General features: G+C 47.1%; 1 pseudogene; it reads left to right on the top strand.

The window, feature by feature from the left end:
* Positions 1-18,349: 18,349 nt before the first annotated feature.
* LOC134346028 (U2 spliceosomal RNA) lies at positions 18,350-18,481 on the top strand (annotated as a pseudogene).
* Positions 18,482-25,729: the final 7,248 nt, after the last annotated feature.

Here is a 25,729-nt window from a genome sequence, read left to right as displayed (position 1 = left end):
TCACAGACATAAGACTCACTGGTCTATAATTACCCGGACTATCCCTACTACCTTTTTTGAACAAGGGGACAACATTCACCTCCCTGCAAACCTCCGGTACCATTCCCGTGGACAACGAGGATATAAAGATCCTAGCCAGAGGCTCAGCAATCTCTTCCCTTGTCTCATAGAGCAGCCTGGGGAATATTCCGTCAGGCACCTCCTCTCCTTTAATACCAACATGCTCCAGAACATCAACCTGACTCATATTGTCCTCACCATCATCAAGTTCCCTCTAGTTGGTGAATACCGAAGAGAAGTATTCATTGAGGACCGCACTCACTTCCTCAGCCTCCAGGCACATCTTCCCACCTTCATCTCTAATCGGTCCTACCTTCACTCCTGTCATCCTTTTTTTCTTTACATAATTGAAGAATGCCTTGGGGTTTCCCTTTACCCTACTCGCCAAGGCTTTCTCATGCCCCCTTCTTGCTCTTCTCAGCACCTTCTTAAGCTCCTTTCTTGCTTCCCTATATTCCTCAATAGACCCATCTGATCCTTGCTTCCTAAAGCTCATGTATGCTGCCTTCTTGCACCTGACTAGATTTTCCACCTCACTTGTCACCCATGGTTCCTTTACCCTACCACTCTTTACCTTCGTCACCGAGACAAAGTTATCCCTAATATCCTGCAAGAGATCTCTAAATATCGACCGCATGTCCATAGTACATTTCCCTGCAAAAACATCATCCCAATTCACACCCACAAGTTCTAGCCTTATAGCCTTAGAATATGCCCTTCCCCATTTGAAAATTTTCCTGTCCTCTCTGATTCTATCCTTTTCCGTGATAATGCTAAAGGCCAGGGAGCGGTGGCCACTGTCCTCCAGATGCTCACCCACTGAGAGATCTGTGACCTGACCCGGTTCATTACCTAGTACTAGATCTAGTATGGCATTCCCCCTAGTCAGCCTGTCCACATACTGTGACAGGAATCCATCCTGGACACATTTAACAAACCCTGCCCCATCTAAACCCTTGGAACTAATCAGGTGCCAATCAGTAATTAGGGTTGTTAAAGTCACCCATGATAACAACACTGTTCTTTTTGCACCTTTCCAAAATCTGCCTCCCAATCTGCTCCTCTGTATCTCTGCTGCTACCAGGGGGCCTATAGAATACCCCCAGTAGAGTAACTGCGCCCTTCTTGTTCCTGACTTCCACCCAAATTGACTCAAAAGAGGATCCTGCTACATTACCCACCCTTTCTGTAGCTGTAATAGTATCTCTGACCAGTAAAGCCACCCCTCCTCCCCTCCGCCCCCCCCATCCCTTTTAAAGCACTGAAATCCAGGAATATTGAGAATCCATTCCTGCCCTGGTGCCAGCCAAGTCTCTGTAATGGCCACTACATCATAATTCCATGTATGTATCCAAGCTGTCAGTTCATCACCTTTGTTCCTGATACCTCTTGCATTGAGGTACATACAATTCAGCCCTTCTACCTTACTGTCTTTACACCGTTTATTCTACTTCTCTTTCCTCAAAGCCTCTTTATATGTTAGATCTGGCTTACTCCATGCACTTCTTTCACTGCTCTATCGCTCTGGGTCCCATCCCCCTTACAAATTAGTTTAAACCCTCCTGAACCATGCCAGCAAACCTACCTGCAAGGATATTGCTCCCTCTCGAGTTCAGGTGAAACCCATCCAATCTGTGCAGGTCCCTCCTTCCCCAGAAGAGATCCCAATGTTCCAAAAATCTAAAACCCTGCTCCCTGCACCAACTCCTCAGCCACACATTCAACTGCCATCTCCTCCAATTCTTACCATCACTGTCACGTAGCACTGGCAGCAATCCTGAGAACGCCACACTTGAGGTCCTGTTCTTCAGCCTTCTGCCTAGTTCCCGAAACTCACACTTCAGGACCTCATCCCTCTTCCTGCCTATGTCATTGGTACCAACATGTATCACGACTTCTGGTTGCTTTCCCTCTCGTACCAGGATGTCGTGCACCCGGTCAGAGACATTCCAGACCCTGGCACCTGGGAGGCAACAAACCATGCGGGTGTCCTCATGTCCACAAAATCTCCTGTCTGCTCCCCTGACTATAGAGACTCCAATGACGACAGCTCTCCTCTTCTCCGCCCCACCCTTCTGCACCACCGGGTCAGACATAGTGCCACCCTGGTTCACACCTGGTCGGTTGTCCCCGCAAACAGTATCCAGGACTGTAAACTTATTATTCACGGGAATGGCTACAGGGGTGCTCTGCACTACCTGTCTGCTCACCTTCGCTTTCCCCCCTCTGACTGTCACCCAACGACCTGCTTCCGACAGCCTAGGTGTGACTACCTCCCTGTAGCTCTCATCTATGACTGCCTCATTCTCCCTTATGAGTCGAAGGTCATCCAGCTGCTGCTCCAGATTCCTTACACCGTCTTCCAGATCGCCCAGCCGTATGCACTTCTGGCAGATGTGACTCTGCGGGAGAGGGGCGTTCCCCCAAGACTGCCACATCTCACATGAGAGGCACATCACTGTCTCAGGAGACATTGTAAAGATTAACTGCGAGCTGGCTTGTCCTCCACCTCTTCTCGTCAAAGCCTCAAAGCTCCACTCCTTCACTGGCCCACTCACTCACTGGCTGCTTTCCATGGGCCGCTTGGCTTGAGCTACCCCTCTATTTATCTGTTTGAGCTTTTCGAAATGTTTGGTCACCTTACCTCGATTGCCCAATCAGCTGCTTTCTGCTGAGTCTGAGCTATTCAAATCTTGATTGTCTAATCAATGGCTTTCTGCTGATCTATTCAAATCTTGATTGACTTGATTGCACAGACCAACTGCCAAAACTGCCAGAATCTCTCGAGTCAAAGCCTCAAAGCTCCACTCCTTCACTGGCCCACTCACTCACTGGTCGCTTTCCATCCCCAGCTATCACACAAATTCTATTTTTGCACATGTCTTAAGCCAATTTTATCTACAAGTCAGAAAATACTGTATACAAAAGTTAATCGTCCACCATATTGTAAAGTCTGGCATCAAGGGTTCCTTGGCCATCAACATCTATCCTGGGTCAAGCATATTGATGAAATTGTGAAGAAGGCATATTAGAAATGATCTTGCTTGTCTTAGCAAAGTGTTCCAAAAGTTAAATTCCATTTAGAAAAGGGAGAAAAACTATGCAACAATCATTGGTTCTCAGAACATCAGAAGGCTAGGAGGAGCACAGTAAGGATTTGTGGAGTCAGTCAGGTTTGCATGGAGAATGTATGTGGCAATCATAAGCTGTAGAAAAAGTGCAGATGCAAAATATAAATAACAATAAGATTAATTTGTTAATGGGACTGGATGATATGACAAATTACTCTGCTGCTTTGCTAAATCCTGGAAACCTATTCTTATTCACTTAAAGCCAAATAGGATAACATTTAAATTCTTCCATATTGGCTGTAAAAGATAGAGTGAGGTAATAACAAGGTCAGCCCTGCCGAGATATCTCTCCTGGCTGAAGGAATAGTAGTGTCATTGAAGAATGCTGGCAACAGATTCTAGGTCAGTCCTAATTGTCAAGTGGGATATATACCTGGCTGGAGAATAAATAATGGCAATGAAATTTGAAAACTGAAACAAGAGCAGTCAGGAGACAGATAAAAGCTAGTCTTCTTTTTACCGATTTTCTTCCCAGAACTCTTTCAGAAGAATCTCAATCCAAAACTTATTTTACTGTAATCTTCTGAACACAGATATGTAATTCCTACATTATCACAATAGACATATAAGGGCAGTATAATAAACTTTAGCTATTCCAAAGACTAGTTTATTATTATGTACTCAAGTGCAATGAAAAACTTACAGCAGTATCACAGGCACAGAGCATCATATAAACAGCATTCACAAGAAAAAACAAATTAAACACAAAGCATACAATTCTGTTACAAAACAAAAAAAAAGAGGTCCATTTTAGTGCAATATGGGCAAAGTGTTAATAAACTCTAGTGATTAGGATTTTGTCAGTTGATTTAAGAACTGAATGGATAAAGGGAAGTTGCTGCTCTTGAGTGGTGAAATAAAAGATGATGCAGGGCATTCGTGCAACAAGCACAATTAGAAACAATGTTGGATTAGAAAGTTACAGGGAAAGATCAAAGAACAAATGGGAGAAACTTTCACACAGACAGACAAGAAAGATGGAGGCCAAGTGAGGGGAAAAAAAAGAGACAAAGAGACACCTAGTCAGAGAAAGCAGGTGATAAACAGGGAGTCACAGATTCAGAGTGAACGGAGACAGAAAGAGACACAAAAACAGAGATTTGATGACAAATGTGATCTCCTTTTCTTTCTTTTTTTGGGATCATATTTCAAAATATTTTTTTCTGTCATGAATGAATGAAGAATGAAGTCCACTGAATTTTGCTCTTGACTTTGAACAGTGAATGACAAAATCTTCTTTCGGCCTCTTTTCTGACACTTTCATGCCTGCTTTAGACAAAAAGATTGATGAGTTTGTGCTTGTTATCACTATGCCTATTAAGGTGTCTGGAGCAGGAAAGGGAGGGTGATAATTGGGGGATTTTATATATAAGAGCAAGTAAACTTGTTAAATGATTAACTCAAAATCTAACCACATTATACTGTCAAAAAAGAATGAAATACCACTTGATCAATTGCAATGAAAAGCTCCACTCAGCAATATATGAATTGCTTAACAGATGGCTGATTCTAATGTGTATTTATTGCTGTTGCCTGATATGCATATAGCTGCCAGTGGGGAATAATTTAATGCCTGCAAGGAATGAGTGAGTCATAGTAAAATAAAAACTATTTAGTTGGATTGAAGGTGTCTTGAAAGCTGGTTCGACAACAACTGGGTAATGAGCCATCTGAAGCACTTTCTATTTTTTTAAATCTACTCTTAATCCTTGGATGAATAGAAGTGGCTATTGTGTGACACAATGAGTACACCTTTCAAAAGGAAGTATTTTAAAAACAGGGAAAGAAACACATGTCAAACCTTTGTTCTCAAAACATCAAAGACCAGGGAATAGTTCAATAAGGATTCATGAAAATAGACAAGCTTTTCTATACTACTACTACTACTGCCAAGAACAGAAGGAATCTGAGAGCAATATAAATGCTTCAATATTTTTCATTTGGAGTTAGTCAAAGCCTGGTACTTCTGTACCATGAATGTTTCTGCTAGTTTTCAGTTAAGTCTGGGTTTAGATGGGGCAGAGTTTGTTAAGTGTGTCCAGGACGGATTCCTGTCACAGTATGTAGATAGGCCGACCTGGGGGAATGCCATACTAGATCGAGTACTAGGTAATGAACCGGGTCAGGACACAGATCTCTCAGTGGGTGAGCATCTGGGAGACAGTGACCACCACCCCCTGGCCTTTATAATTATCATGGAAAAGGATAGAATCAAAGAGGACAGGAAAATTTTTAATTGGGGAAGGGCAAATTATGAGGCTATAAGGCTAGAACTTGCAGGTGTAAATTGGGATGATGTTTATGCAGGGAAATGTACTATGGTCATGTGGTCCATGTTTAGAGATCTCTTGCGGGATGTTAGGGATAAATTTGTCCCGGTGAGGAAGATAAAGAATGGTAGGGTTCAGGAACCATGGGTGATAAGTGAGGTGGAAAATCTAGTCAGTTGGAAGAAGGCAGCATACATAAGGTTAAGGAAGCAAGGATCAGATGTGTCTATTGAGGAATATAGGGAAGCAAGAAAGGAGCTTAAGAAGGGGCTGAGAAGAGCAAGAAGGGGGCATGAGAAGGCCTTGGCGAGTAGGGTAAAGGAAAACCCCAAGGCATTCTTCAATTATGTGAAGAAAAGAAGGATGACAGGAGTGAAGGTAGGACCGATTAGAGATAAAGATGGAAAGATGTGCCTGGAGGCTGTGGAAGTGAGTGAGGTCCTCAATGAATACTTCTCTTCGGTATTCACCAATGAGAGGGAACTTGATGATGGTGAGAACAATATGAGTGAGGTTGATGTTCTGGAGCATGTTGATATTAAGGGAGAGGAGGTGTTGGAGTTGTTAAAATACATTAGGACCGATAAGTCCCCTGGGGCCTGAAGGAATATTCACCAGTCTGTTCCACGAGGCGAGAGAAGAGATTGCTGAGCCTCTGGCTAGGATCATTATGTCATCCTTGTCCACGGGAATGGTACCGGAGGATTGAAGGGAGGCGAATGTTGTCCCCTTGTTCAAAAAAGGTAGTAGGGATAGTCCGGGTAATTATAGACCAGTGAGCCTTACGTCTGTGGTGGGAAAGCTGTTGGAAAAGATTCTTAGAGATAGGATCTATGGGCATTTAGAGAATCATGGTCTGATCGGGGACAGTCAGCATGGCTTTGTGAAAGGCAGATCGTGTCTAACAAGCCTGATAGAGTTCTTTGAGGAGGTGACCAGGCATGTAGATGAGGGTAGGGTAGTGGATGTGATCTATATGTATTTTAGAAAGGCATTTGACAAGGTTCCTCATGGTAGGCTTATTCAGAAAGTCAGAAGGCATGGGATCCAGGGAGGCTTGGCCAGTGGATTCAAAATTGGCTTGCATACAGAAGGCAGAGGGTTGTGGTGGAGGGAGTACATTCAGATTGGAGGATTGTGACTAGTGGTGTCCCACAAGGATCTTTTTGTGATTTTTATTAATGACCTGGATGTGGGGGTAGAAGGGTGGGTTGGCAAGTTTGCAGACAACACAAAGGTTGGTGGTGTTGTAGATAGTGTAGAGGATTGTCAAAGATTGCAGAGAGACATTGATGGAATGCAGAAGTGGGCTGAGAAGTGGCAGATAGAGTTCAACCCGGAGAAGTGTGAGGTGGTACACTTTGGAAGGACAAACTCCAAGGCAGAGTACAAAGTAAATGGCAGGATACTTGGTAGTGTGGAGGAGCAGAGGGATCTCAGGGTACATGTCCACAGATCCCTGAAAGTTGCCTCATAGGTTGATAGGGTAGTTAAGAAAGCTTATGGGGTGTTAGTTTTCATAAGTCAAGGGATAGAGTTTAAGAGTTGCGATGTAATGATGCAGCTCTATAAAACTCTGGCTAGGCCACACTTGGAGTACTGTGTCCAGTTCTGGTCACCTCACTATAGGAAGGATGTGGAAGCATTGAAAAGGGTACGGAGGAGATTTACCAGGATGCTGCCTGGTTTAGAGATGATTATGCATTATGATCAGAGATTAAGGGAGCTAGGGCTTTACTCTTTGGAGAGAAGGAGGATGAGAGGAGACATGATAGAGGTGTACAAGATAATAAGAGGAATAGATAGAGTGGATAGCCAGTGCCTCTTTCCCAAGGCACCACTGCTCAATACAGGAGGACATGGCGTTCAGGTAAGGGGTGGGAAGTTCAAGGGGGATATTAGAGGAAGGTGTTTTACTCAGATAGTGGTTGGTGCATGGAATGCACTGCCTGAGTCAGTGGTGGAGGCAGATACACTAGTGAAGTTTAAGAGACTACTAGACAGGTATATGGAGGAATTTAAGGTGGGGGTTATATGGGAGGCTGGGTTTGAGGGTCGGCACAATATTGTGGGCCGAAGGGCCTGTAATGTGCTGTAATGTGATAGACATGAAGGAAGGAAGGGGAGGTGGGGTGGCGTTGCTGGTTAAAGAAGAGATTAACGCAATAGAAAGGAAGGACATAAGCCGGGAAGATGTGGAATCGATATGGATAGAGCTGCGTAACACTAAGGGGCAGAAGACGCTGGTGGGAGTTGTGTACAGGCCACCTAACAGTAGTAGTGAGGTATTAAACAGGAAATTAGAAATGTGTGCAATAAAGGAACAGCAGCTATAATGGGTGACTTCAATCTACATGTAGATTGGGTGAACCAAATTGGTAAAGGTGCTGAGGAAGAAGATTTCTTGGAATGTATGCGGGATGGTTTTTTGAACCAACATGTCGAGGAACCAACTAGAGAGCAGGCTATTCTGGACTGGGTTTTGAGCAATGAGGAAGGGTTAATTAGCAATCTTGTCGTGAGAGGCCCCTTGGGTAAGAGTGACCATAATATGGTGGAATTCTTCATTAAGATGAAGAGTGACATAGTTAATTCAGAAACAAAGGTTCTGAACTTAAAGAGGGGTAACTTTGAAGGTATGAGACGTGAACTAGCTAAGATAGACTGGCAAATGACACTTAAAGGATTGACGGTGGATATGCAATGGCAAGCATTTAAAGGTTGCATGGATGAACTACAACAATTGTTCATCCCAGTTTGGCAAAAGAATAAATCAAGGAAGGTAGTGCACCCGTGGCTGACAAGAGAAATTAGGGATAGTATCAATTCCAAAGAAGAAGCATACAAATTAGCCAGAGAAAGTGGCTCACCTGAGGACTGGGAGAAATTCAGAGTTCGGCAGGGGAGGACAAAGGGCTTAATTATGAAGGGGAAAAAAGATTATGAGAGAAAACTGGCAGGGAACATAAAAACTGACTGTAAAAGCTTTTATAGATATGTAAAAAGGAAAAGACTGGTAAAGACAAATGTAGGCCCCCACAGACAGAAACAGGTGAATTGATTATGGGGAGCAAGGACATGGCAGACCAACTGAATAATTACTTTGGTTCTGTCTTCACTAAGGAGGACATAAATAATCTTCCAGAAATAGTAGGGGACAGAGGGTCCAGTGAGATGGAGGAACTGAGCGAAATACTTGTTAGTAGGGAAGTGGTGTTAGGTAAATTGAAGGGATTGAAGGCAGATAAATCCCCAGGGCCAGATGGTCTGCATCCTATTAAGGAAGTAGCCCAAGAAATAGTGGATGCATTAGTGATAAATTTTCAAAACTCGTTAGATTCTGGACTAGTTCCTGAGGATTGGAGGGTGGCTAATGTAACCTCACTTTTTAAAAAAGGAGGGAGAGAGAAACCGGGGAATTATAGACCGGTTAGCCTAACGTCGGTGGTGGGGAAACTGCTGGAGTCAGTTATCAAAGGTGTGATAACAGCACATTTGGAAAGCGGTGAAATCATCGGACAAAGTCAGCATGGATTTGTGAAAGGAAAATCATGTCTGACGAATCTCATAGAATTTTTTGAGGATGTAACCAGTAGAGTGGATAGGGGAGAACCAGTGGATGTGGTATATTTGGATTTTCAAAAGGCTTTTGACAAGGTCTCACACAGGAGATTAGTGTGCAAACTTAAAGCACACGGTATTGGGGGTAAGGTATTGATGTGGATGGAGAATTGGTTAGCAGACAGGAAGCAAAGAGTGGGAATAAACGGGACCTTTTCAGAATGGCAGGCGGTGACTAGTGGGATACCGCAAGGCTCAGTGCTGGGACCCTAGTTGTTTACAATATATATTAATGACTTGAATGAGGGAATTAAATGCAGCATCTCCAAGTTTGCGGATGACACGAAGCTGGGTGGCAGTGTTAGCTGTGAGGAGGATGCTAAGAGGATGCAGAGTGACTTGGATAGGTTTGGTGAGTGGGCAAATTCATGGCAGATGCAATTTAATGTGGATAAATGTGAAGTTATCCACTTTGGTGGCAAAATTAGGAAAACAGATTATTATCTGAATGGTGGCCGATTAGGAAAAGGGGAGGTGCAACGAGACCTGGGTGTCATTATACACCAGTCATTGAAAGTGGGCATGCAGGTACAGCAGGCGGTGAAAAAGGCGAATGGTATGCTGGCATTTATAGTGAGAGGATTCGAGTACAGGAGCAGGGAGGTACTACAGCAGTTGTACAAGGCCTTGGTGAGACCATACCTGGAGTATTGTGTGCAGTTTTGGTCCCCTAATCTGAGGAAAGACATCCTTGCCATAGAGGGAGTACACAGAAGGTTCACCAGATTGATTCCTGGGATGGCAGGACTTTCATATGAAGAAAGACTGGATGAACTGGGCTTGTACTCGTTGGAATTTAGAAGATTGAGGGGGGATCTGATTGAAACGTATAAAATCCTAAAGGGATTGGACAGGCTAGATGCAGGAAGATTGTTCCCGATGTTGGGGAAGTCCAGAACAAGGGGTCACAGTTTGAGGATAAAGGGGAAGCCTTTTAGGACCGAGATTAGGAAAAACTTCTTCACACAGAGAGTGGTGAATCTGTGGAATTCTCTGCCACAGGAAACAGTTGAGGCCAGTTCATTGGCTATATTTAAGAGGGAGTTAGATATGGCCCTTGTGGCTACGGGGATCAGGGGGGTATGGAGGGAAGGCTGGGGCGGGGTTCTGAGTTGGATGATCAGCCATGATCATAATAAATGGCGGTGCAGGCTCGAAGGGCTGAATGGCCTACTCCTGCACCTATTTTCTATGCTTCTATGTTTCTATTCTATGTTCTATGTTGTCCATAACTTGTTGCATTCCAACAAGGACAGCTTTACTATATAAGGAACTGTGGACAGAACAGAACACCATACAGTCCTTAATCTGATGCTGAAAGGACGGTCGCTGACGAAGAATCTTTGGTTAAATGGACCTAATTGGCTTTCACAAATTAGTCTGGAAAGAAATGAACCAATGACTCTAATGATTAGTCACAATCAAAACCATCTTCCTTCATGCCATTTGCAGATTCTACCTAATACAGCACAGATGCAACACTCACCACCAATTGTAGTATCTGCAGGAGCTACTGCCTCACGAAGGCAACATCTATCAAAGAGCCACACCATCTGGGCCATGCCATCTTTGCGCAGCTATAATCAGGCAGGAGGTACAGAAGCCTGAAGCTCCACACCATCAGTTTCAGAATAGCTACTTTCCTTCAAACATTTGGTTCTTGAACCAACCAATCAAACCCTAATCACTACAGTTTAGCAGCACTATGACCATTTTGCACTAAAAAGGACTTACTTAGCTTTAATTGTGTTATTTTTTATAATTTATTATACATTTGTGTATAATTTATGTTTTTCTTGTGAATGTGCCTATGAGCTGCTGCAAATAAGTTTTTCATTGCACTTGTGCATATGGTAATAAATTTGACTTTGATTGGTCACTTATTGGTATGTTTTCTCCCTGATCTTCACTTGGCTTCATTTTAACTAATGGTCCAATTTTTGGCCACTATTTATCACCAAAGAAGTTACGAAAAGAACATTTATTAAAGAGTAGGATTGTTCAACAACGACTTTATCACTAGATCATAGTCCAAGAATTAAAGGATCAATGCCTATCCAGCTTCAATTTAATACCTGCACTTCACCAGTAAAGTGCCGACTAAAAAGCCTTTATGTTGCTGGAGATGTTCAGAAACACTGGTGGATTTTGTCTGCTCACAAAACCATTCAAATATTTGGCAGTTCCTGAAGCGCCTGGCGATTTGAGCTGAACATGTAATTAAATTAAGTTATTGTACATATTGAGGACTAAAATCTATGAGGATGCAAATTCAAAATTATTTTTGAAAGCACGTTTTTTCCTGAGTGATAGTCTTACTAATGAATTATATGACACCCAGTGATTCAGAACCAAAGGAAGGCATTTAACCCACCTGTCCCAGAAGGTTCTCTGAAAATGCTTTCCAATTCAATTCTTTTCATTACTCTTTCCCTACTGCCTGCAACTTATTCTTTTTCAAACACTTAGCTGTTTGCCTTTTTAACACAGTAGTAAGTAAGCTTCTATCACCTTTTCAAACTGTACACCATATTATTTTGCTATATAAAAATTCTTTTCAAAATTTGTCTTGTTCGTTTTCCCTCAAGTCTTAATTCTTTGGTCACTGACCCTCCTGCCTTTGGAAACAGTTTCTCTTCAACACTATCAAAATACTTTTCTTGAATGTCTCCATGAAACCATTTTCTGCTTCACAGGGTTCCATAATCACAACTATTATTTTCACTGCACATTAAAAATAGCTCCATTACCCAACATGCTTTCCGGCAAGAGTTGTCAAACAAATTCTGGCCTCATGTCACATAGGGAGCTGATAGGATAATCAATAGCTTGGTGTAGGGACTAGGAGTTAAGGCAGGAAAGACTTAACAGAATCGAAAAGTTCAGGGGTAAATACTCTAGAACTTAGGACTTTCTCAATCAAATATGTGGCTACAAGAACACTATGTACATACATCTATTGATGCTTCTGGACACATCTTCAGTGATGTTCCTGGAATCATCTGGTGTTTCAGGTTTTTCAACATCATACACCCTCCTCCAGGTGACCCAGCCGGGGCTGATCAGACCCCAGCTTGTGTCCAGATGGCTAGCTACTTATGACTCCATGGCTCCCCTCTTTTGAGCCACAGCCATCGTGAGGCCCTCTCTGCCACATCGGTGGTACTGCGGATGGCCCTCCTCTTCCTCTCTCCCTCGATGCCCAAAATGCTGAAGGCTCTAACTAAAGAACGGGCTATGAATCCCCTACAACCAACCTCCACTGGGAGACACCCCGCTCTCCATCCAGCCTGCTGACAGTTGCTGACCAGTCCTGCGTACTTGGAGAGCTTCCTTTCAAAGCCTCTTCCAAGCTGTCTTCCCATGGGACTGTCAGCTCCAGCAGCACCATTTGCTTAGTAGACTCAGACACTAGGACAATGTCTGGTCGCAGGGTGGTGGCTGCGATATAGTTGGGGAACTTCAGCTACCCTTCAAGGTCCACCAACAGCTGCCAGTCTCTTGCAGAGGTCAGAATGCCTGCAGATGTTCTCTTGGCAGGTATTGGCTGCTCCCCAGCTCTGACAAAGGCAATGGTCTGCTTGGAGGGTCGGGACCGCTTTGCCCACTCAACTCCTGCGCTGACGGCTTCAGCGATGGTCTTCAGGACCTGATCATGCCTCCACCTGTACCGTCCCTCACCAAGTGCCCTTGCGCAGCCGCTGAGGATGTGCTCCAGGGTTCCTCGCTTGGAGCACAGTGGGCACGCAGATGACTCTGCCTTGCCCCATGTGTGCAGGTTTGATGGGCTTGGAAGCACATCGTGCACTGCCTGGACGAGAAATTGGATGCGGTGTGGTTCGGCTTTCCAAAGATTAGCCCAGGTCACTTTCTTCTCAACCGCATTCTCCCATCTTGTCCAAGCTCCCTGTTGCTTCATTCCCACCACCTTGCAGGCTCTCATCTCCTCCACTACTGCTATCACCTCCTTCTGAACTAGACGATGCCTATCCTTCCCTCTGGTGTCCATTTGGGGAGTTGGAAAGGATCCTAGCCCAGCTCGGCCTTGTGTGACCACTCCCACCAGCCTCCTGTGACACAGCCTCGCCTCTGCCTCCTGAACAGCTTCCTCTGCCCTCCACTTCCTGCCAGTACTTACTTGGATCCCTGCTTTAGCCACCTTCGGGTCACTTGAGTCCCTATACTGTAGCACTTCTCTGGCTCTTGTTACCTTGAATTCTTCCTCCAAGGATTTGAAGGGCAGTTGCAGTTTGTTGTGGTGTCCATAGAGTGCAATGCTGCTCAGGCTCTTTGGCAGCCCCAGGCATCTCCTGAGGTGGTTGCTAACCCTCCTCTCTAAGGTTTCGACTGTCGAGGTCGGAACTGCATAGACGAGGAGGGGCCACAGGATTCTGGGAAGAATGCCATGCTGATACACCCAGGCTTTAAACTTTCCAGGTAGGCCAGACTTGTCCACAGATTTCAGCCAGCCATCCAACTCAGTGCAGGTTGCCTGAATGGATGTTGTGTCCCTTAAAGAGCTGTCAAAAACTTTGCCTAAGCTCTTGACTGGCTTTTCTGTGATGGTTGGAATGGCTGTGCCTGCGACGCTGAACCGGAACTTGTTCTCCACCTTCCCTTTCCTCAGCACCATCGATCTTGATTTGGCAGGTTTGAAACACATCCGGGCCCACTCCACCAGCTTTTCGAGCCCTTGCAGAATCCTGCAGCAGCCTGGGACTGATTCTGTGGTGACTGTGAGGTCATCCATGAATACCCTGATAGGTGGTTGCCGTTGGGTGGAATTCATTCTGGGTCCTCTGCACTCTGGTTCAGCAGACTTAGTGAGCATGTTCATGGCTAGGGAGAACAGTGTCACTGAGATAGTGCACCCTGTGATGATGCCGACCTCCACCTTGTGCCAGGTTGATGTAATTGCTCCTGAAGAGACCCTCATCCTGAAGTTGCTGTAATAATCAGCAATAAGGTCTCTGATTCTGCTGGGGACGTGATAATTGGTCAGAGTGAGCTACACCAGCTTGTGCGGAATGGAGCCATATGCATTTGCCAGGTCGAGCCACAACACTGATAGGTTGCCCTTGTCCTCTCTGGCCTCCCTGATGAGCTGTGTCACCACACCGATGTGCTCCAGACAGCCTGGCATCCCTGAAATGCCACCCTTCTGGACTGATGTATCAATATAGGTGTTCTTTGCTAGGAAGGTGCACAACTAAAAGCACATAAGAAAGTAGAGCAGGCCACCAGGCCCCACTTTGCTGGCCTGCTCCTGCTCGTATTTTCTTGGAGCTCTGATGTAACCTGGAGACTGCCTGCATGGAACTGGAAGAGAGGAGGAGTAGGTCGGCCACGAACATACAGAGAACAAAATAAACCAGGAACCATACGCGGTCAGGATGCTTTTTTTTCATTTTCTGTATGTTTGTAGCTGCCCTGTCTATCTTCCTTTCCAGTCCCATGCAGACAGTCTCCAGGTTATGTCAGAGTTCTGTTCCAGAGCACTGTCTGCAACCCAAACAGTTCCTATGTTATCAGTGGACAAGTGTGTGTGGGAGAGGGCCACAGAAACGGTTCTGATAGGAGCGAAAGCACGTACAGGAAGAACAGCCACCAGCTGGCTTCACTGACTCAGTGAGTGAGTTAGTTCTACTTAGTTTGATCCAGCTTGGGAAAGGGGTGGAGGTTGAGGAGAGAGGCATACTGAAATGTCCCATTCCAATCTAGCCCAAAATGCCTGAGAACAGGCAAATCCATTCCCACCTATCCCACTAGTGTACCAAATGCTCATCTGCAGTGTCTATAAGTTGGGTTCGATAACCTGGAGAGGACTGTTATGAACCTCAGTTCCTCAGTGGAGCAATAACATTTGAGAATGTTGAAGGGACGGGGAGTAGAAGAGCAAGACCTTAGAAGTTTTATTGGATGCAGGAAATCACAGAGATCATGAGGAAAGAGTCCATGGTGCTATGTTTGAGACCAAGGATGGAAACTTGAACTGATTGTGTCATTCATAAATCAAGAACCATTACAGGTCAGCAAGCTTACTCTTTATTTTATTTTGAGATACAGCATTTAACAAGCCTTTCTGGCCCAACGAGCAGCATCGCACAGCAAACCTGCTAATTATCCCTAGCCCAATCACGGGACATTTTTACAATGAACAATTAACCTTCTAATCGATGCGTCTTTGGACTGTGGGAGGAAACCGCAGCACCCCTGAGGAAACCCATGCTGTCACGGGAAGAACATACAACCTCTTACAGACAACACCGGAAATGAACTTTCAACTTCAAATGCCCTGCGCTGTAATAGTGTTGCACTAACCGTTACTCTACCATGGCACCCACTTGAAGGGTGATAGGTGAATGAAGCAGAGGGTAGTGAACCAGGAGAGATTAATTGGTCAGCTCCAGAATAGGTGGAACAAAGACACAGGCAAGAATATCAGTAGCAGTGGACTGGAAGCAGGGAACAGTGCAGTTAAAGATATAAAATACAGTGGTCTTAGAGACGAAACAGACTTATTGCCAAGATAAATGATCTCAGGGTCATATGAAGCTAATCTCTAAGCTTAAGTGTTGTTTCCAAGGGGCAACAAGTAGATGAGAAATGGGAGGAGCCATAGATAATTCCTTGAGGGACACTAGACAAAACCATATGGCCATGAGAATAGAGACTAAAAATATTTGGCTACTGCTGGATCCCCGAATCCCAGATCTTGTAAATTCTCCACCTTAGCTCTGTATCTCTGATACCATCCTAGTAAATCACTTCTGCTGATCTCCAAGGTTGTGAAGACTTATTGAAAATATAACATGCAGAAAGCCAAGGAGAAACCTCAAACTAGACCGCAAAGCTATGACTTGGACACACTTAAGAGCTGAACTGGGAGGTTACCTAACATATATGTGCATAAAATGGAAGGATAAGGATAAATGTAGGCAGAAGGAATCAGTTTAGTGGGCAGTTGACAACTAATTTCAATAGATTGGTACAACATTGTAGGCTGAAGGGTTTATTCCACTGCTGTACTGTTCTTTGATTGATGTTCCAACTTTATTTGATGCTCTTTCACCATGAGTGAGAAGAAATAAACAGAAACCTTAAAACCTTATAGTGACACAATTCTCACGGTGGCAACTCTGCTATGGATCATCAAATGCTCCCTACTGCACAAATTATGAAAGTCAAAAGCAAGCAAATAAATATTCATTAACTAATTGTCAGTGTTTAAACTTAACATGAAAACAAATTATATAAAACAAATACATTACATTAACATGTTTTTCAAATGCATTAAAATGCATACAAAATATTCTTCCTACTGTACATGATGAGCTATGATCTTAATGGGTTGTGCAAGGCATTGGTGGTGAACAGTGGGACTAAAGCAATGGTGATGTATCCTGTCAGTTTATTCAGAACTTCCTGAACTGCTAACCAATCATCTATGCCATTTCCCCTCCTACACCAGCCAGCACATTTCATCTACTTCCCCAAAGTGAGGTTCATGAAAAATAATCCTTTGAATATTCAGATCTTTTAAATTTACTCCTCATTTTTTTCCTCCAGTCCTGCTGAAGGGTCTCAGCCCAAAATGTCGACTGTACTTTTTTCAATAGATGCTGCTTGGCCTGCTGAATTCCTCCTGCATTTTGCGTGTGTTGCTTTGGATTTCTAGCATCTGCAGAGTTTCTCTTGTTTGTGCTTGCTCCTGGCATTCAGCAGTACTGGGCCATGTTATTGCCGTTTCAGCCATGCAGAAGAGAATGTCCAGAAACAATGACAAAGTGACGCAAGGACCCTGCTTGGTCTCAGCAGTCATCCAATTTGTATTTCCTAGACTCCACACAGCTTGTATTACAATTGTATTTCAAAAGAGCAAATGTTTGAACTCTAGCAACCCCTGAATTAATTGTATATGATGTGGTAGTTCTAATAAAAAGGATTCCCAAGTCTCACTTCAGTCTGGAAACATTGAAACATAGAAATCTACAGCACATTACAGGCCCTTCAGTCCGCAATGTTCTGCTGACCATGTAACCTGCTCTGGAGACTGCCTAGAATTTCCCTACCGCATAACCCTCTATTTTTCTAAGCTCTATGTATCTATCTAAGAGGCTCTTAAAGAACCCTATTGTATCTACCTCTACCACCTTCGTTGACTATGTATTCCATATACCCACCACTCTCTGTGTGAAAAACTGACCTCTGACATCCCCCTTATGCCTACTTCCAAGCACCTTAAAACTATACCCCCTTGTGTTAGCCATTTCAGCCTTGAGAAGAAAGTCTCTGGCTATCCACATAATCAATGCCCCTCATCATTTTATACACCTTTATCAGGTCACCTCTCATCCTCCATTGCTCCAAGGAGAAAAGGACTAGTTCATGCAACCTGTTCTCATAAGGCATGCTCTCCAATCCGGGCAACATCCTTGTAAATCTTCTCTGCATTCTCTTCTGAATCAAAGATTCAAAGTACATTTATTGTAAAAATCTGTATGCAGTATACAACTGTGAAATTAATCTTTCTCACAGCCAGCCACAAAGCAAAGAAAACTATGCAACCCAATTCAAAGGAAAACGTCAACTCTCCCCACCTCCCACACATGCAATAAAAAACAAATCATGCAATAGGGCAACAAAACAAAGAGCAAAAAGCAAAGAATAAAAACACAAAATTGAGAGAGTCCATGTTCAGTTCAGCTCAGTTCATTGTCTGCAGGCTGCAATGATCAAAATTGCCCAAAATAGTAACAAAAAAAAGGAGTGGCCAGAAACCAGATAGACATCATAGCGTGAACCACAGAGTCCAATCCACAAACCGCATCAGTTAAACCTTACCCAAGACCCAGCATTCAGGCACTATCCTCGGACAGCATCAAGGGAGAGAACATCCAAATATAAGGACCTTCCTAAACGATAGCACTGTGAGACTGTGACATCATGTTGATCTTCACCAATCCAAAACACCATCAATGGGGCAAATTTGAAACCTGCATTCTTTGGTGTATCCAATGAAATTAAAATCACAAGTGCTAGATATTTTTTCAATCTCCTGACAGCACCTTTTTTTATGCATCCAATCTGGATCATATAGTCAATATTAATCACCTTTGCACATTCACCGTGCCTGCCCCCCACATGCTTCTGACCACACTACCACATCTTTAATGTGTGGTCCCTGTGGCTGTAGCTCAGCTGGTAGATGGTTGCTTTCTCTTGACATGGAGCAAGTTGCAGATGGCCCGGAGCAGACCGTCCAGTTCATCTTCTCGGCCTTTTGGCTAAGATCAAGTGTAGTATCTGTTCTTATCAGACCAGAAGGGGGAGGAGAAGAGTTCGCGCTGACACAGGGGAGGATCCTAATGCTGATTGGCCTCCAATCTAACATCCCATACCAGCGACGACAGCAGTGAGGAAGAAGATGGCAGCAGCGAGCAGTGCATCGGCTCGAGGCCCGGGTATCAAGAACACTGTCAGGCTGACAGTGCGAGACCGGAACAGGGGCACTGGCTTCACCCAAGAGACCTTCATCCGGAAGGTCTTGATGGAATGCTGCGGATTTATGCTCGACGACATCTACTGCGTCCAGGACTTCGCAGGTTTCTTCGATGTCACTTTCCGGCAGGCTGCAGGGTGGCAGAAGCTGTACCAGCAGCTTCAGCTGAAGGGGACAGAGGTGCCGCTGTCGCTGCTGAAAGCACAGGCCCTCTTTTCAACAGCTACGCAACAGGAACGGACAATCACGGTGCATATGTTCAACCCGCACGTGCCAGGGGTGGACGTTCTTACATTCCTTGCTCGGTATGTGGAGAGCGTAGGAACACCAGCGGACGTGAAGGACGGACTGGGAATCTGGACCAGCAAACGGCAGGTCAAGGTGAAGCTGAGGTTGGATTCCAACGGCGGCGTCATCCACCCCCCCTCCGTCTTCGCCATCGGAGGGAACCGAGGGTACACGGTGTACGCGGGGCAACCCAGGGTGTGCCGAAACTGCGGCAAGGCAGGGCACATCGCAGCCCAGTGCAGGGTGGTGATGTGCAAGAACTGTAAAAGCGAAGGCCACCTGACCAAAGACTGCACGCAGGCCAAGTCCTGCAACCTTTGCGGACAGGCTGGCCACCTGTACAGAGCCTGCCCGAGGCGTGGGGGCACCTACGCACAGGCGACCAGGGGAGGTGCTGGCCCTGAAAGGGCCCAGGCAGTTTCGGACGTACCCGCCAGCGCTGTAGACGAGGCATCTGACAGGACGGATAACGAAACCAGGGAGGAAGGTGCAAGCAGCCCAAGACCTGCCACCCCCCTGCAGACATAGAAACATAGAAACATAGAAAATAGGTGCAGGAGTAGGTCATTCGGCCCTTTGAGCCTGCACCGCCATTTATTATGATCATGGCTGATCATCCAACTCAGAACCCCGCCCCAGCCTTCCCTCCATATCCCCTGATCCCCGTAGCCACAAGGGCCATATCTAACCCCCTCTTAAATATAGCCAATGAACTGGCCTCAACTGTTTCCTGTGGCAGAGAATTCCACAGATTCACCACTCTCTGTGTGAAGAAGTTTTTCCTAATCTCGGTCCTAAAAGGCTTCCCCTTTATCCTCAAACTGTGACCCCTTGTTCTGGACTTCCCCAACATCAGGAACAATCTTCCTGCATCTAGCCTGTTCAATCCCTTTAGGATTTTATACGTTTCAATCAGATCCCCCCTCAATCTTCTAAATTCCAACGAGTACAAGCCCAGTTCATCCAGTCTTTCTTCGTATGAAAGTCCTGCCATTCCAGGAATCAATCTGGTGAACCTTCTTTGTACTCCCTCTATGGCAAGGATGTCTTTCCTCAGATTAGGGGACCAAAACTGCACACAATACTCCAGGTGTGGTCTCACCAAGGCCTTGTACAACTGCAGTAGTACCTCCCTGCTCCTGTACTCGAATCCTCTCGCTATAAATGCCAGCATACCATTCGCCTTTTTCACCGCCTGCTGTACCTGCATGCCCACTTTCAATGACTGGTGTATAATGACACCCAGGTCTCGTTGCACCTCCCCTTTTCCTAATCGGCCACCATTCAGATAATAATCTGTTTTCCTATTTTTGCCACCAAAGTGGATAACTTCACATTTATCCACATTAATTTGCATCTGCCATGAATTTGCCCACTCACCCAACCTATCCAAGTCACCCTGCATCCTCTTAGCATCCTCCTCACAGCTAACACTGCCACCCAGCTTCGTGTCATCCGTAAACTTGGAGATGCTGCATTTAATTCCCTCATCCAAGTCATTAATATATATCGTAAACAACTGGGGTCCCAGCACTGAGCCTTGCGGTACCCCACTAGTCACCGCCTGCCATTCTGAAAAGGTACCGTTTATTCCCTCCAGGACCAGGCAAACGACGAGCAGGAGTCCATGGAGGAGGGGAGAGCTGAGGTGGAAACGGAATGGAAGGTCGTGAAACGCAAGAAGACCCAAAAGGCGGCGGCCAAGCGACAGAAGGCGGAGCAACACAAGAAAAGGGCAGGGAACCACACGGCCTCTGGTACCCTGTCCTCTTCAGAGGAGGAATGAGTTGGGGGAGGCCAGCAGCCCCAGCGGAAGAAGCGGCTGGCAGAACAGGTGGAGAGGAGGAGAGAGGAGGGAGAAAGTCTGCTGGCCACCCCCCAAGTACAGGAAGCGGAGAGCAGCAGACACACAGAGCTCCGGAAATCCAGGAGCAGAGCCACGGCTGGCACCCAGCAGCTGGAAGGGGAAGTAGCCCAGGAAGTCAACAACCCCCCCGGGCCCAGAACCAGAACGGCCACACCCGGAGGAGTACTACCAGCAGTACCTGAGCCCACAGAAGGTGGAAAACTTCACAAAGGCGGTGGGAATGAAGGCTCAGGATGGCAAGGGTGAGGACGGAGAGCAGCCAAAATAAAAGACTTACAATGATGGCAGACCTTAAATTGGCATGCTTGAATGTGCGAAGTTTGAAGAGTACCGGGCGATACGTCGGCACGCTCCAGTACCTGGACACTGTAAAGACCGATGTGACCTTCCTCCAGGAGTGCGGACTACCACATCTCCGTAACTACCGGAGGTGGTCACGGTGGTGGAAAAAAGGTTTGTCTGTGTGGTCGGGGGGCAACGATTGTCGCGCTTCCGGCCCGAGGATTCTGCTGCGGGGAGGCAACTTCTCAATCACCCAAGTTAAAGAGGTGGTTGCGGGGCGCCTCCTGGTAGCAGACGTCAAATACCGGGGCACTCCGCTCCGGCTGATCAACGTGTACGCCTCCCCCGTGCGGAGCGAGCAGCTGGCCGTCTTCGAGCAGCTCCCACAGCTGCTGGTGACGTCCCAGCCGGTCATTCTGGCCGGAGACTTCAACTGCACCATTGATGCGGCTGGAGGTCCCGGCAGGCTGGACAGTACCTCTAGACTCCTGAGGGAAACGGTGAAGACAGCCAAGCTGCGCAACGCCTGTGGCACCCCCACAGGTGGAGCACAGCTGCAAGCCACCTGGACACGATCGGACGGCTCAGCCCGCTCCCGGATCGACTTCCTCTTCCTGCCTGAGTCCCTCAAGGTCAGGTCCACCGACATCACGCCGGTGTTCTTCTCTGACCACTGCCTTCTGAGAGCCACCTGTCACTTACGGGAGGACCAGAAGGCCAGACAGAGTTGCAGCAACTTCTCCTTCTGCAGTCGAAGGGGGTGGATGTCAGGGAGGAATTGCGAGAGGTGAAGAGCCGGCAAGCCCAGCACCTCACCGCTGAATCCTCCAAGATCATCTTCCGATCAAGGGTCCGAACCGTGGAGCAGGACGAGACGTGCTCACGCGTCTTCTTCCAAAAGGTGCACAGGGGGAGCTCTGTGAACCACAATCTTAAGGAAGAGGACGGCTCAGTCGCATCCTCACAGACCGACATACTGAGGATCTGCAAGTCCTTCTATGCTGGTCTGTACGACGAAAAGGCCACAGCCTCCCGCAACTTCCTGTCATCTATCACGCAGGTCTTAGACGATGGCAAGCGGGAGAGTCTGGATCAGCCACTGACCCTGGACGAGCTGACAGGCTCCATCCGTTCCTTTGGGTCGGGTAAGACTCCCGGAAGCGACGGCTTTCCGGCTGAGTTGTACTCGGCTCTGTGGAACTGGATGGGCCCAGACCTGCTGGAAGTGTACAACGCTATGCTTCTGGCCGGCAGTATGTCTGAGTCCATGAGGAAGGGCATCATCACCCTCATCTATAAGCAGAAGGGGGAAAGGGAGGACATTAGAAATTGGAGACCCATCTCTCTCCTGAATGTGGATTACAAGGTCCTGTCCAAGGCTATCGCCAACAGGGTCAAGTCTGCTCTGGGACAGGTGATCCACCCAGACCGAACTTGTGCTGTACCGGGCAGGAAGATCTCAGACAGCCTCGCGCTGCTGAGGGACACCATCGCCTACGTGCAGGACAGGGGGGTGGACGCCTGCCTGGTCAGCTTGGACCAGGAGAAAGCCTTCGACAGGATATCGCACACGTACATGGCAGACGTGCTCTCTAAAATGGGATTTGGGGAGGGAATCCGGAATTGGATTAGACTGCTCTACACAGACATCCGTAGTGCAGTGCAGGTCAACGGGTGGAAAACAGACAGCTTCCCCATCAGGTCTGGAGTCAGGCAGGGCTGTCTCCTCTCCCCTGTCTCGTTTGTCTGCTGCATAGAACCCTTTGTGGAAGCCATCAGGAAGGATGAGGGCATAAGAGGGGTGACGCTGCCAGGCAGTGGAGGGACCCAAGTGAAAACCTCCCTGTACATGGACGGCGTCACCGTCTTCTGCTCTGATCCGAGGTCAGTTCGCAGGTTGATTGGCACCTGCGAACAGTTCGAGCTAGCGTCGGGGGCCAGGGTCAACCGCACAAAGAGCGAAGCCATGCTCTTCAGCAACTGGCCCGACCGATCCAGCGTCCCCTTCACCATCAGGTCTGACCACTTGAAGGTGTTGGGGATCTGGTTCGGAGGGGCTGAGGCGTGCAACAAGAACTGGCAGGAGCGGACTGCCAAGGTGAAACAGAAACTGGGACTGTGGGGAGGGCGCTCCCTGTCGATAACAGGCAAGAACCTGGTCATCAGGTGTGAGGTGCTCTCAGGGCTGCTGTACTTGGCACAGGTCTGGCCCGTCCCCCGCTCCTACAACTCGGAAATCACCCGGGCTGTCTTCAGATTCGTCTGGGGATCCACGATGGAGCGGGTGAGATGGACCGTCATGCACAAGTCCCTGGACAACGGGGGCAAGAACGTCCCCAATGTCGCCCTCCCCCTGATGGCCAGCTTCGTATGTGGCTGCATCAGGTTGTGTGTAGAACCCAGGTATGTGGGCACCAAGTACCACTATGTGCCCAGGTTCTACCTGTCACCCTGGATATGAAGGATGGGTCTGGCCCCACTCCCGCGCAACGCCCCAGTCAGCTGGTCGTTGCCAGCATACCTGTCCTACGTAGCAAAGTTCTTCCAGGAGAACGTCTTTGACCACAGGGCCATCAGGCAGTGGTCAGCACGTAGTGTCCTGCAGGCACTGCAGGAGAAGGACGTGATGGACACAGTGGGGTGGTTCCCTGAGCAGACTGTCCAGTTCATCTGGCAAAATGCCTCATCGCCAGATCTCACCAACAGGCACCAGGACCTCGCCTGGCTGGCGGTGAGAGGGGCCCTCCCAGTCAGATCCCTCCTGTACATCCGGAACGTCGTCTCCACACCCCACTGCCCACGGGAGGACTGCAGTGAGGAGTCTGTGACCCACCTCTTTGCACACTGTCAGTTTGCAGAGAGGGTGTGGAGGAGGATGGACGGACTAGTGTCACGTTTCATCCCCAGCAGCTGCGTAACAGAGGACTATCTTATATATGGGCTGTTCCCCGCGACGCACACGGAGACAAACATCCGGTGCTGCTGGCAGATCATCAACTTGGTGAAAGATGCTCTTTGTTCAGCCCGAAACACGATGATCTACCAGCACATGGAGATGTCCGTGGCAGAATGCTGCCAACTGGCACATTCTGGGCTGCAGGAGTACGTGCTGAGGGACGCACTGAAACTTGGTGCAGCCACCACAAGGGCCCGGTGGGGAAGGACCACGGTACAGGTTTCTTCACCCTCAGGAGTGGGAGGGGTCAGTGGGCGGGGAGTATACCCCTCAACAATGATGTGGTAAGGTGAACAACTGGAGTGCCACGTGGGTGGCCATAAGTATGGATATGGACAGACTATAATGGAAAAGTATGTAAAGGATGGAAAGTTATTGAATGGTTTATTGTATATAATTTTATTTTTGAATAAAGTATATTTTGAAATAAAAAATTTGCTTATTATGGGCTCCTAATACTCACCCCATGGAAGCACAGGCAGAGCCCCAGAAAAGCAACAGCTGTGCCAAAATCTGTAACAATCATTGGGTTTAGTACTGGCAGCATGATGTGAGTTAACAGATTATTCTCAGTTGGTGCACAGTATTCCTGAAATCGATGACAGTCCACATGCCCTCTTCTCATTTCTATCATCAGACACAGGAGCCTGAAGACCCGCACTCACTCGCTTAGGAACAGCTTCTTGCCCTCCACCATCAGATTTCTGAATGATCCATAAAATGCTAGCTCATTATTTGTTTTATTGCACAATGTTTATTTCTTTAATTTATAGATTTTTATGTGATTCTGCCACAAAACAACAAATTTCTTGTGATATGCAGTATTAGTGATAATAAATCTGATTGAGCTCCCCCTGAACAGAGCTGGCACACAAATGACATAGCTTTTCTGGTCCAGTTTTAGATCACTTTTGACTTAGCACACTACCATACCTGGTATGATGCCATACCTGGACTGACGAATGTTATCACCCAGGTGCTGCCACACCTGGACTGACGAATGTTATCACCCAGGTGATGCCACACCCGGACTGGTGAATGTTATCACCCAGGTGCCGCCACACCCGGACTGGTGAATGTTATCACCCAGGTGATGCCACACCCGGACTGGTGAATGTTATCACCCAGGTGCCGCCACACCCAGACTGGTGAATGTTATCACCCAGGTGATGCCACACCCGGACTGGTGAATGTTATCACCCAGGTGAGGCCACACCCGGACTGGTGAATGTTATCACCCAGGTGATGCCACACCCAGACTGGTGAATGTTATCACCCAGGTGATGCCACACCCGGACTGGTGAATGTTATCACCCAGGTGATGCCACACCCGGACTGGTGAATGTTATCACCCAGGTGATGCCACACCCAGACTGGTGAATGTTATCACCCAGGTGATGCCACACCCGGACTGGTGAATGTTATCACCCAGGGGCCGCCACACCCGGACTGGTGAATGTTATCACCCAGGTGATGCCACACCCGGACTGGTGAATGTTATCACCCAGGTGAGGCCACACCCGGACTGGTGAATGTTATCACCCAGGTGATGCCACACCCAGACTGGTGAATGTTATCACCCAGGTGATGCCACACCCGGACTGGTGAATGTTATCACCCAGGTGATGCCACACCCAGACTGGTGAATGTTATCACCCAGGTGATGCCACACCCAGACTGGTGAATGTTATCACCCAGGGGCCGCCACACCCGGACTGGTGAATGTTATCACCCAGGGGCCGCCACACCCGG

Source organism: Mobula hypostoma, chromosome 4 (genome assembly GCF_963921235.1).
Source record: "Mobula hypostoma chromosome 4, sMobHyp1.1, whole genome shotgun sequence".
NCBI lineage: Eukaryota > Metazoa > Chordata > Chondrichthyes > Myliobatiformes > Myliobatidae > Mobula > Mobula hypostoma.
This window is presented reverse-complemented; position numbering and strand designations above follow the sequence as displayed.